Genomic DNA, 14,296 nt, shown 5'->3' on the forward strand with positions numbered 1-14,296 from the left:
CTAGTCCTGGCTCTACTGTTTACTTGGGCAAGTTTCTTAATTCTTCTGTGCTTCCTTATCACCTGCAAAAAAGGAGCCAGGTGGAAGGGACTGGTGGTTGATGCATATTTACTTTCACTTTCTTCTCTATTGAGATTGGATTTTATTTGGGCAGTGATAAGACCAGCTAAAAGACTACATTTCCCAGCCCCTCCTTGCAGCTGGGCGCAGGCATGCGACCACATTCTGACCAATGAGATGTAGATAGAGTTGTGGACAGGACTTTTGGGAGAGCTTTTTCTAAGAGTCAAAGATTGGTGGGGACCCCTTACTGCTCTCTTCTTCTACCCCCTGATTGGGTAATGCAGATCTGAGGTGACTGAGCCTTGCAGGTATCCAGTAGCTGGAACAAGGCTCTGATGGGCTCTGTCCTGTAGACTGTTGAGTGATACGCAAATACAAAGAGGTTCTCAAACTGCTGCTGGATTCTATCTCCAAACTTCAGAGGGAAGCTGAGGGGCATGTCTGCTCTCAAACCATTTTTTGCAGTAAAGGAAGCTTGAGCCCATGGACCCATCAAGGACTTTCACATAATCCCCAGGGACTAGGGAGTGATTACCTTAACCAGCAACTGTATCTTTTTAACTCTAAAGAATGGGATTAGTACCTTTATACAAGAGGTTCCAGAGAGCTTGCTGGCCCCTTCCACCATGTGAGGACATCAGAGCAGTCAGCAGTCTGCAACCCTGAAGACGGCTTTCACTAGAACCATATCAGCACCAAAAACTTGGACTTCCAGCCTCCAGATTGTGGGAAATAAATAGTTATTTATAAGCCACCAGACTAGGGTATTTTGTTATAGCAGCCCAGGTGGACTAAGACAGTAGGCCGTGGTGAATATATTGAGTGAGTGACTCTGAAGTCAAATTGCTTAGTTATGGCTGAACAAAGAGAGATGAGTGTTCTGCGTGGCCAGCGAGGCATGTGCTGTCACTCAGGGCTGTGGCCTTGCCCATGCTGGGGGCACCACTGACATAGACTTTCATGTGGATGGTGTGCCCTGGAGTCCCAGGATGCATGGCCTTAGACACTCAGGGACTCTGCTCAGGTACGAGGCTGTGGCTACAAGGACCTTCATGGGCTGCTCTTGGCCCTACTCAGGGTCACAGCGCAACCCTTCATGTGGGCATTTTCTCACCCGATGACAGAATCTGCTGTTTCTCCTCCTCACCTTAGCGCTGCCTCCCTACCACAGTGTGGTGATCAAACAAATGTTTTAATAAGAGACAAAATATGGCTATGGCTGACTGCAGTCCTCTGAGGGCTTCTCTCTCTGCGAGGCTTGGCCTGCCGGGGGGACAAAGGAACCTGGGAGGGCTGGAAGGCTGGCAAAGGACAAGGACACAGCACCCTAACAGCCCCTTTTCTGTGAATGAAGGGCATTCTTGAAGGACCCCCCACCTGAGCTCTTATTCTGCCATCTGAACCTGGATGCTTTGTCTCCAATACACCTGCAGACAACCCAGCGTATTAAGCAGCGTGCCCAGCCCTGCGGGTCAGGCCCAGGGGCTTTGGCAGAGCGTGGTAAGAACCCAGCAAACCTCAGGGCGAGCCCCGTCCCCAGAGCGTCAGGGAAGTGCTCTCAGCTGGACTCGGGCAAAGCACCGTGGAAGGCCGCACCCACACCGCCGCCCCGGGTGCTCCTGGATGCCATGTTGAGTGGGGCCGGAATGTTCCTGTGAAGCGTGTCTCAGAGGAGACATTCCTACCATAATGATTTCTTTTTCCTCTGGCCACTTCAGATGTGATTTGCAGCATCTTCTGATGAAACCAGAAGTCTAGATAGGCAGACCTGTTTCCTGATCCTGAAATCTGAGAGGAACTGGCCACTAGAGCCCTCATTTAATGAGCATCGACCGGGCTCACAGACACTGTCCTTGTTAGCAGGTTCGGGAAGATGCAGACGCATTCTCCATTCTCCTGTCTGCTATTCCTGCCTCTCAGAGGTGCGGAGGGTGGAATGTTCAAGAGCAGTGTCTGCAGAGGTGGGGTCCTGGGCTGAGGGCAGGATCCAGGTGGAGCATCCCAGAGATCTGGCTTATTCAACAGCCTGGGCTCAGGGGGACTTGAAAATGGAACGGTTTCATCTATTAGCTGTCACAGCCAGACTCCTGGGCAAGGCGGAATGGCTGAGATATTGAGCCCGAGTTTTGCAGTAGGAACAGGTCAAGAGGAACTCTGGGCTGTTGGCTGGGCATCTCATCTATAGCATGTGAGGGGTCATTTATTTACCTACTTCATTCATTCCTTCCATAATTATTGAATTGCTTCTCCGTGATAGGCACTGTGCCAGGGGCTGGAGATTGAGGGGGAATCTGACATTCTTCCCCGTGACTCCGTAGTTCAAAGCCTCTGTCACAAGAGAGGCAAAGATGTGGACCTGTGGATGCAATACAAAGATATAAATGACTGTCTGAGGTTGGGCTCCCCAGAAGCAGAGCCTGAAATAGGGGTGCAGGTACATGTGATTGATGGAAGGAGGGCCCTGTAAGGAGAGAGGGAAAAGGGCTCAGAAGTGGAGGGGAGGAACAATGTGATCAGGCAGCATCTAGCCTTGACCTGACCCACAGACCACAGGCGCTAGAGCAGCAGCGTGTCTGAGGTGATGGGAGTGTCTGTATCTGCTTTCCAACAATGCAGCCACCAACCGCGTGGCTACGGAGCACTTGACATGTGGTGGGTGTGGCTAAAGAATGGAAATATTCATTTTATTTAATGTTAATTTATTTACGTTTACCTGCTCACCCATGCCTGATGGCCACCATGCTGGACAGTGCAGCTCGAGGGTAGGACTGGGCAAACTTCCTCCATAAGGGCCAGTGGGTAAACACTTTAGGTTTTGTGGACCACATGGCCTGTGTTGCAAGTCCTCAACTACCGTTGTAGCAAAAAACCATCACAGACAGCCTCTCAAAGGAGTGGGTGTGGCCATGTGCCATGTTCACAGAAACAAGTGGCAAGCTGGGTGGCCCATGGACCATAAAGCAAACGGCAGAGTTGCCCCTTCACAACACCAGCAAGGGCCAGCCTCGCTAGCCTGCGCCGGTCTCTGCCATGGGTGCAGGCCACCTGGGGGGACATGGTACTTCCTGGGCAAGGCGGTTCCATCAGCTCAGGGCATCTCTCAGAGTGGGGCAAGCGTGATGGTGGGTGCTGTGATCCCTTAGGCATCTTTCCATCAGAGATGGTGTGGTGGCCAGGGAAGAAGAAGCTAGGAGTCACAGTGCAGTGTCTACTATAATGACTAACAATCTTTATTGTGTGTTCACTATGTTCCAGGCACAGTGTTAGGTCCTTCACAGGGATGCTATTAATGTAGTTCTCAAAAGAGCCTTATGGGAAATGTAATGCAAGTATCTTTAGTGCATTACTGTAAAATTCACTGATTTCTCATCACTATAATTTCATTTGTTAGTTACCAGTTACCTCCAAGATGTTTTTTCTCTGTTATACACACACACACAGACACACACACACACACATATTTGATCTGACATGTAGGTATGATGTCACCAAGTACCTGTCATGTGCTTTTTTTCTGCCAGGTAGCTTTGCTCTACTCCCAGAGACCTCAATAAGCTGGTCTATTTTTCAGCCCAGATTTCCTATCTGATAGGAAACCCATCTTGTTTAGGTTTCGAGTCAAAACAGATCCTGATTGGGTGCAGGTAGCTTCCTTGGGAGGTGATCTTAGAAAGCAGGAGGAAAGCAAAAAGGAAGGGAATAAATGCAATAGATGGTGTTTAACGTGTGGGTCACTGGGTGGGTTATATTGTGGCCACCTGAGGTTTTCCCCACTGGAGGCCGTGGTGGACACACACCCTAGAAAGTTAGAATATCCACCCGCCCTCATCTCACATCGGGTGAGGGTTATCCTGGAGGGTTTACTTCCCAACCCTTTACACAGCCCAGGGCCCAGCGTCTTCCCTCAGAGTGGACCCCTTCCCTTCGGGCAGGGACCTACAAGCAGGCTGCCTGTGAGCTCTGGGCTCCTGGCAGGATCATGGTAGCACCTGCCACACTCACCCTTCTCTCTTTACTGGTGGTTCTCATTCTGCTGATGCTTCCCTTTGCTGTGCAGAAGGTTTTTAGTTGGATGTGGTCCCACTTGTTTATGTTTTCTTTTGTTGCCTTTGCTTTTGGAGTCATATCCAAAAATCATCTTTAAGACCGATGCCAAGGAGGTTACCGTAAGCCTGTGTTTTCTTCTAGGCATTTTATGGTTTCAAATCTTACATTCCAAGCTTTGATCCACTTTGAGTTAATTTTTGTGTATCGTGTGAAATAGTGGTCTCGTTTCATTCTTTTGCATGTGCCTGTTCAGTTTTCCCAAAACCATTTATTGAAGAGACTGTCTTTTCCCCATAATATATTCTTGCCTCCTTTGACATCAGTTAATTGACCATATATGCGTGGGTTTATTTCTGAGCTTTTTCTTTCTTTTCTATTGATCTGCTTTTATGCCAATACCAGGCTGTTTTGATTACTACTAGTGTTTTCCAGTTTGAACGTTTTCAGTTGAAGGGATTTGTTGCCAATTTCTCCAGTGCAGTAGATTCTGCTTGACAGTTTGCACGCTCCGGGAGAAGTTACAGACTTGTCAGCTTGGGGCGATGACATCAGGAAAGCACTGGATGAGCGTTGAGTCTGACTGCTGCTGATCGACCTTCTAGGTCTAAGTTCCTCCTCCATGTAATGGGAGTGATGGCAAGGTTTTTGCTCTACCTCAAGTGAGGTAATAGATGAGCTCATCCTTAATAATCTGGGGAGCATTTAGGGATGTAAGTTATTGATTAAGACTAAGTACCGTGATTAAAACTGTGTAAATGAACTAGTCATCATTATTCTAGGTCGTCATTTTTTTAAATGTGTTTTTATTTATTTTAGAGAGAGAGCAAGGGAGAGGGAGAGAGAGCAATAGAAACATTGGTGAGAGAGATTCATTGATCGGCTGCCTCCTGCAGGCTCCCTACTAGGGACCAGCCCTCTACCTTTTGAAAGTGCACGGGATGATGCCCAACCAACTGAGCCACACTGGCCAGGGCCTAGGTCTTTATTTTAATGTGTGTGCAGCCAAGCTCCTTATTTAGCCTGCCTCCCAGATTGGCTCTATGAATGCTCTCAGGGCCAGACTACGGGGATACAATGAAGACCACTTTGATGAGTCTCTGAACTCAGGGGACTCATGGCCAGAGGGAGGCAGATCCCAGACCATGGCTCTCCATGCAAATCAGCTTAGTCTCCATCCATCCCACAGCCCCTGCCCGGGACCTGTACCCAGACTCACCCAGCATAGGTAAGAGTCTGACCTGGTCTAAGCCTCTGGTCTAAACCAGAGGGAGGAGCATGAACATGGGCCAAGGGAAAACCTGTGCTCTCCTCTGGAACAAGCGGTGAGTGCCCTAAATCTCGGAGGGTGTCCTGACAAATTGGCCGGGGATTTGTGTGCTGCATTCAGGTATTTCCCTTCAGGGGCACATTGCAGGGTTTTAAGCAGAGAGAGGCAAGTGCCAATGTGCCTTTGGGGAAAATGCTCTGGTCTGAGGTGTGGGAGGGAGGGTTAGCAAGGCTGCAGGACCCCAGAAGAGGCTGCCCCAGAGGTCCAGACGACAGGTGTGCGTGAAAACATGCCTGTGCATCTTGTTAGCCTGCTCATACAGCTGGAGCCTCCGTAGTGGATGCTGGGAGCTTTCCTGAGAGGTGGCAGGAAGAGCGTCTCCCTGGGCCAGCCCAAGCTCCTCACTCAGCCAGGGCTTTAGGAGCGGTTCGCGGTGAGGAGCACACACCACTCCATCCCTTAATCTTAGGATCTTGTATCCTTCGAAGCTTCCTTTCCTGGACCTGTTTCCCAGCCCCAGGGGACCTCATCAAAGGAGGAGGTGGAGCCACATGCTCAGAGAGGAGAGCACACAGCCTGGCCTGGCCAAGGGGACCCCACCCTTCTGTTCTCTGCAAAATGCTTAGTAAAATGCAGAGTCTTAGTGGGAGCGGGGAGAGAGAGAGAGAGAGAGCTGATTGAGTGCAAGGGCAGGGACCAAAGGTAAAGGCTGTCAGCAGACAGGGCATCCGAGGCCCAGGGGACCTGGTGCAGATCTTAATTCCTTGCTTTACCTCAAGGGAAACTGAAAATGAGGAAAGGTACACTTCAGCCCCAACTGGTGGTAAAGCAAAACAGAGGCGGAAACCTAGATTTCAATCAGGGACTGCCAGTGCCCCTCGTTCATGTATTTCTTGCGCTTTTTTTTTAATTGTCTAAAGTTTTACATATGTCTCCTTTTTCCCCAGTTGACACCCCCCCACCCCCGCCCCCAGCCATTCCCACCCCAGGGAAGCCCCCACCACCCCAGTGTCTATGTCCGTTGGTTATGCTAATATGCATGCATACAAGTCCTTTGGTTGCTCTCTAACATCCCCCCCCCCCCCCTACCATTTGTCTCTGGTTTTAAAAAGTGTGTGAGTGCCCATGTCAGGCTGGCACAGAAGGACTGTAAGAGGATCACGTTTCAGGGGACTAAACAGCAGCTCTTTGCAAAAGTCAAGTGAGAATCTGGGCATTTTTCTGAACTGGTTCAAGCTGAAAGGTCACCTTGTCCTCCTGTGGAAGACGTTAATGGCTGAAAGAAACAATTGGGAAGGTAATTTAATATTCCCACATTTGAGTTATAAAAAGTCTATCTGAAACCTTATAATTAAGGTGCTATAGCAATCTTTGTTACAAGAAAATTTTTTCCTAGCCTTTCTTTGAATTCAAGCCATTTAAATCAGCTCTGTCATTTTAATTCCTTAATAATTTGTGCGTATTTCATATATGTATGTATATTAGAGGCCCGATGCACAAAATTTGTGCAAAGGGCTCGACCCTTGAAGCCCCAGCTTCGTCTGGAAGGTTGTCTGCTGTCTGGTCTAATTAGCATATTACTTTTTTATTATTATAGATTCTTTCTAGTGTATGAGCAAACAGTTTACAAACACAGTCGAAAACTTATATCCAACCAATAAATTAAATTTTTTTAATTGATGAGAAAATGTGACTAAAATTTAAGCAAAACATGTTTAGACAAAGAATAAACCCTATAACCACCCATAGTAAAATAATTTTTACTGGTACTTAAGCCATTCTGTCACTTGTGACCTTGAATATGTGTTTTATTTGTACTCTGCTTGGGCTTGTACTGTTTTGTATCTTGCCTTTAAAACAATTACTCAGTTGTAAGTGAGAGGGAGATTTACGGACTTACGTAACTGAAATCCATCTGTGGGGTCTGCCTTTACGGTTGACCAGCATGATCCTGACCCTTATATTCCACTGCTAGGCCAGGAATAGGATCAGTTTTCCCATAGTACATGTGGAGCAGGAGGACGTGTGGATATCACACAAAAAACCCATGTCCCATGTGCACCTGTCTTAGGTTTGGACTGCTCAGGCAGAGTAGATGTCCAGCCCCAGTGGAGGACATCCAGAGTAGGATTTGGATGCATTCAACAAGTCTGTCTCTAATTATTCTGCTGATATGTCTCATTTTTCCTCCTTCAATTGGTAACCAGCTCATCTGATGACAGGGCTCTGGGCTTGGCTATCAAACTGAGCACCAGAAGCCTGATGAACAGGCTTTCTGGGGGAAAAAAAGAAGCCTTGATTTGTAGTGTTTGCCAATTTCTTTGGTGTAAATATTCCTACTGGAGCTGATTTTAAATTATTGGTGTAAAGTCATTGAATGTGGGGTTGGAAAGAGATGTGTACAATTGACTCCTGGGAGTGGATACAGTTCTGCCTAACAACTTCTTGTAATGTACTCTTTTATTAATAGATTATTTTTCTAGACCCAGGTTTGGTTTTAAAACCTTATGCTTTTACCCCATTGGCTTTTTCAGCATGGAGGCTGGCTTCTTTGCAGTTGCTCCTTCTTGAGTTTGTTTACTCAATCCATCATTTGTCCTTTTGTTTAATAGATATCATTGAATGCCTATTATATATCACTTACTTGCCTGTGCCCTGGGAACATAGCAATGTACAAAGTAAGTCCCTGTTCGTGGAGGAGACATACTATTAGAAAGTTTTATTTATTCAGGTAAAAGTGATGTGAAAAAAATTAAACAGTGTGAGTACCATGGAAGTGGATGGAAAGTGAGGAGGGGCCTATGGATAGAGAAGGGGCAATTATGAAGGTCTCTCTGAATGCAATGAGATAGCAAGCCGTTTGAAGATTTTGAGTTAAGGGGATAGCATTGCAAGGGATGAGCAAGCTTGGCATGTTTAAGGAACAGAAGGAGGATCCTGAGCCTGGAGTGGAGGCAGCCACAGGGAGGGTGGCAGGAGATGGTGCCAGGAAGGTAGCCAGGATTCAGATCATGGCGAGCCTTTAGTGCTTTGGAGTTTAAGCCCAGTGAGAAGAGAACAGGGGTCGATCACTTTGGCTTCTGGGTGGAGCACCTAGACCAGTGATTCTCAAAGTATAGCCCCCACCCCAGCTGCATAAGCACCACCTGGGAACTTTCTAGAAATACATATTCTTAGGCCCCATCCCAAACCCACTGAATTGGAGACCCTGGGGATGGATCCAGCTGTCTGTGCCTAATCCACCCTCCAGGGTGTGCTGATGTGCTGGAGTTTGGGGCCTAGACTATAGCTAGTGCTCTCACTTCCTTTTATCCCTCCCACATCAGGGCCACCATCTTCCCTGAAGGCTAACGCATTACTTTTCATCCATCTTGCATGTCAATACTGTTTGGTTCCTGAAAGAATACAGGATAGCCCACCCCCCCCTCCCCCGACATTTTCACAGGCCATCAGATCTGCATGTGCTGGGCTGGCTGCTGAGACACTCCTTACCACACTTCCCATCATGAATCTCCATTACAAATTGGTTGTTACAAAACAGTCATAGGGATGTAAAGCACAGCAAAGGGAATATAGTCAATAATGCTCTAATAATTATGTCTGGTGTCAGATGGGTACGAGATTTATCTGGATGATCACTTAGTTAATTATAAAATAGTCTAATCAGTGGGATGTACGCCTGAAATTAATATAATACTGGATGTCAACTGTAATTGAAAAATAGAAAAAATTATTTTAGAAGATCCTACCTGTGAATTCTTAAAGCCAACAGTGATTACATCACTTTCTTCATTAAATATTTAAGAGGCTTGATTTCCCTCAAACAGTTTTATGGCGTGTACCCCCATGGTGGTCATTTTTTCTATGTTCCTCTGCCTCTGTTGAAGTGTAGCAGAAAGAACAGTTTGCTGCACTACACAGCATAAAGGTTATATAACTCATCTGCAACTGGTATGAATTGTTTCATGATGCTAAATCTATATCATCTTAATTATGTCTCAGTCTTTATCCACTGGAGACTTTTGCCCTCCCTTGAAATTATAAAAGAATGGCGGGGCTTAAGCAACCTCTATGTGGCCACAATGAACTGAAGAGCCACAGCCCTTCCCCAGGGTTCCTTGGTTGTGTATAAGGGTAACCAAATACGAGTTAATGTGGCCTAATACTATTCAAAGCGTCACTCAACTATATTATTTCCACAAGTACCAATTTTTAGGGACATATTCGTCACTAACTCAAGGACTTTTCTTTACAAGCCAAAGGAAGAATCCTCCCAGACTAGTAGTTAATAATTAGTTTTATGAGTAATGTAACTGAATTGTATGCAAGTCCTTAAGAACTCAATGTGGACACTCGGCCTTCGGACTGCTAGTGATGGATCTTAAGCTGACAATTCACGGGTATTATTCAGCAGGTGTTTTGAGCTCCATTTGTGTTTTGTTCTAGCAACTGGATCTGGAATTTAGTATCCATTGTCTGAACGTTGGATTTTTATCTGGTCTTAAAACTAAGAAACAAAACAAAACCCAAGACTTCCAGATAAAGAAGTTGTGAATTTCATGTGTAATTCCAGAGTCCTAGCATTTCCAAAAGTAAGAATTATTACTGTGATGTTTATTCAGATATAATCATCTAGGTATATTTCTAAACATATCTGTTATTCTTATTACAAGCAATTCTAGCAACAAAAATAATAACACTTTTTCAAGGATTATAATTTAGTATAATTGCACATCAGAGGAAAATATGGATATCAAGCCTCTTAAATGTTGAGATACAGCCCATTGTTGCCTACTATATTTTTCAGTTCCTTGTTCATGCATTTCAGCTTAAAATATATCCATTTTTTTTATAACTTTGCCCTTTTGTTCATAGATTTCAGGAATAAAATTAACCATGGCATAGAATTTAAATCATTTCTTGATACTGAAATTCTCTACACTATAAAGTGGTTATTTCAAATTTTATTTACATAGTTATTATCTCTCATCTGGGGACACATGCATCTATCTATTTTTTTAAAAATATATTTTATTGATTTTTTACAGCGAGGAAGGGAGAGGGATAGAAAGTTAGAAACATCGATGAGAGAGGAACATCGATCAGCTGCCTCCTGCACACCCTCTACTGGGCATATGCCCGCAACCAAGGTACATGCCCTTGACTGGAATCGAACCCAGTACCCTTCAGTCCGCAGGCCGACGCTCTATCCACTGAGCCAAACCGGTCAGGGCAATTTTTAATATACATACAAGTGTAACTTTCCCAAGTTTATTACCATCCATTCATTCATACTAAGGAATTTTCTTACTCTGAAATGGTTACTTGGATGAGAGTTTCATCACTCCATCATGACTAAGTTAAGGAGGTCCAGGGGCCAAGATCACTTCCAGGGTACCACTCACATGATAGGCAGATCTTCAGTCACTCAGAGAGTGTCTGTGGGGTTGGACTCTGCACAAGGTTGTTTCCACGGTCCTGTGGTCATTGACACTAATCCATGAGCACTTCTGGTAGCCACCACCCTGTGAACTCACTCAGACCTGCACAATAAGTGCTCTTGACCTCTAATTCCTTTTTATTGATGCCAGCTGCTCAACAGGTACTTCTACTTCTTTTCCTGTATGCAGATACTTACATAAAGATTTTTGGGTAAATAATGTCGGGTTTCAAATTAAAGCTCATGGGATGAATCAAGTTCTGAAAACTAAGGGTTTTTTTCTGTCTTTAAACTCATAATCAAGCAACACCAGAGCCGAGAATTAGTGAACATGTTATTTGCATGCGGGCCTGGAACCCTATAAGCTGCTTGATGTGAAACTAGAGCAGCGGTTCTCAACCTGTGGGTCGCGACCCCTTTGGCAGTTGAACGACCCTTTCACAGGGGTCGCCTAAGACCATCCTGCATATCAGATATTTACATTAAGATTCATAACAGTAGCAGCATTACAGTTAGGAAGTAGCAACGAAAATAATTTTATGGTTGGGTCACAACATGAGGAACTGTATTTAAAGGGCCAGAAGGTTGAGAACCACTGACCTAGAGTCCATGCCTAGATAGTGTCTGGCTATTTCCCCTCCTGCCCCGGGTCTTCAGTAATGTATTAGTTTCTTATTGTTGCTGTAACAAATTACCCCAAATTAATGGCTTAAAGCAACACACATTTATTATTGTATGATTACAAATTGATCATCTTCTGACCTTCTGAATGTCAGAAGTCTGAAATAGGTTTGATTGCGCTAAAATTGAGGTGTTGACCAGGCTATGCTCCTAGAGATTCTAAGGGAGGATTCATTCACCCGCCTTTTCCAGTTTGTAAAGGCCACCTGCGTTCCTCGGCTCATGGCATCTTCGTTCATCAGAAAAGCCAGCAGTACATCATCTTCAGATCTCTCTCAGACTCTAACTCTCCTGCCTCTTTCCATTTGAAGAACACTTATGATTACATTGGGCTCACCCAGCTCACTGAGGCTGATATCATTATCTCAAGATCCTTACCATACCTACAGAGTAATTGTTATTGTTGTTGCCATGTAAGATAACATATTCACAGGTTCTGGGGATAGGATGTGGACATCTTTGGGAGTCTGTATGAGCTGTGGAAGTCAATGCCAGCAACATCTCCCCCTTCCTAACCCCCCCCCCACCCCCCACCCCCCATAGTGCAGGTGCCCTTTGGATCCTTGGTCTATGGCCGCCCAGTTCCCTTATCACTACTCTGGTTTATCAGTTCTGGAATCCAGCCTCTCCCTATTCTTTGCAGCTAATAAGTCAATCTTAACAAGTCACTGCTTGCTTATTAAGATGCTTGCTTTGTGCAAAAGGTATCTTTACACTCAGAACACCAAGTGAACTATCCCAGAGCCCCAGAAAAATCAAACGGTACCCAAGGAACACCCAGGGCTTATGCCTCACACCAGGCAACATTTGAAATGCTTTAAGCAATTGTAGGGCATCGTGAAAGCAAAAGCTGTTTGAAACTAGATCCATTGTGTGAAAACGTCCTCTTCCTGTTTCTTCTGGTTCACCAGGCGCTCGGTAGCACTCACCTATTGGGTGTGCACAAGATTCTTTGTAGTATCTCTCCTTAGAATGTTATAATTGCTTTAACTTTTATCCTGCCTAGCACACCATAAATGAAAACAGCTGATCTATGCCTTCTTTGACAACTATAGTTTTATGTCCTTTATTTAGAAACAAATGTAATTACTTAAAGCACAGAAGACAGAACTACTTTTGTAGCTAAGTCAAAACATGCATCAACACTCATCTCTATAATTCTTTCGCCAGGGTGGAAAAAAGTTTGCACTGGCTTTTATCATCAATGAAGTATTACTTACTAAGCAATATAAGTCAGTTCTACTGTCATGACCATAACCCCAGCCTGGCCAGCTCACCCGCGGGGCCCGGGAGTCATGCAGACAAAGCTCAGGTACTTCCTATTGCATGGCCCAGCATTGGAGAATACAGCCTTTGGAGGCAGATGGATTTTTTTTTTTTTGATGTTTGGCTTAGAAAATATGGTCAGTTTGGGAACATGAAGGTCCAATAGTGAGACTCATGCTGTTAGCTGAAGTCTGAAAGCGCTGAGCACCCAGAGAGCCTGTATCACATTTCCTACAACGTAGAACTTTCCATTGAGGTCAAAACAGATTCGGAAGTGAATATTTGTGAGAGAGTGTTCAAGGTAGAAGTACCTAACATAAACCGACACCTGTCAGTGTGAGATGGTTCTTCCTCCTAAGCCTTCAGTGATTATCAATCAATACTTATTGGTTCGGAGTTGACTGCCTCTGTCCCCACGCTGTGGTAGTTGGTCTTGTGCCCATCACCACTAGCTGCTTCGAATAATGCTCTGACAATTGTCGGTTGACCCATCCTTGGTTTTCTGCACTGTGTTCCACGCTAGCATTCCGAAACTGGGATGAGGCTACACTGCCTGTGGGGGTGAAGAGAGTGGGAGAGGCAGAGGGTAGGAGAAGCAGGAGAGAGGCTGAACAGCCACCAGATGAACAAACAGGCTGCCATACTCTTACTACCAGCTTTAATTTCACAGAAAGGATGAAAGCCAAAGAGAAAATTCTCCCGGGGAAAGATCTGGAATGTTTCAGGTGCCAGGACCTCACCTACCGTATCATTCCTCATTTATTCACTTTGTCTCTGCCTGTTTCTGTCTCTGTCTGTCTCACTCTCTCTTTTTCTTTTATTTTTTAAATATGTTTTTCTTGAGGAAGAGAAAGGGATAGGGAGATAGAAACATCGATGAAAGAGAAACATCGATCAGCTGCTTCCTGCCCTCCGGCACACCCTCTACTGGGGATTGAGCCTGCAACCTGGGCATGTGCCCTGACTGGGAATCGAACCAGTGACCCTTTGGTTCATGGGTTGATGCTCAACCATGGAGCTACACCAGCCAGGCTCTCTCTCTTTTTCTCTCTGACACATGATTTAGCAAATAAAAAAATATATGTATTTTTAAGTCTCTAGTTTGTGAATAATAAGGATGTGCCTCAGAGAAATAACAAAGGATTTTCTCCAGAGCCATTCAGAGTTCAGTGAGACCTCCTCGTAAGGACTTCCAGCTCCAGAACTGCAGTCCTTTCCCATGTATGGCCCCTTACATCTTATCACAGTTCAGCTGGCCTCCTATTTTTGTAGCTATGGGTGGGGCCATTGCGTCAATGTTTATGTTACTCTCTTTTGAAAGAAAAGTGCTATGGAGAACCTTGTGGCCCGCACAGGTGTGGTCTTCTTGCCCTGGGGATCATAGCCGTCTTTGTGCTGGTCCTGATTCTGTTCTTCTTTACATTTTGTCCTTCTAGTATCACGGTCTTCCTGTGGGCTGTCTCCAATCCTTTGTAGAGTTTGGTGGTGAATAAATGAATGAACCATTAACTGAATACCAAGCATGCTCTGCT

General features: G+C 45.3%; 1 protein-coding gene across 9 annotated transcripts in view; it reads left to right on the forward strand.

Moving 5' to 3' along the window:
* The window catches only part of PTPRT (protein tyrosine phosphatase receptor type T), a 943,168-nt gene that overhangs the window by 461,561 nt on the left and 467,311 nt on the right, over positions 1-14,296 (forward strand). The gene's annotated exons all lie outside the window — the stretch shown is intronic.

The sequence above is a fragment of the Myotis nattereri genome (assembly GCF_964212035.1).
Source record: "Myotis nattereri genome assembly, chromosome: 8".
In the NCBI taxonomy this organism is placed as follows: domain Eukaryota; kingdom Metazoa; phylum Chordata; class Mammalia; order Chiroptera; family Vespertilionidae; genus Myotis; species Myotis nattereri.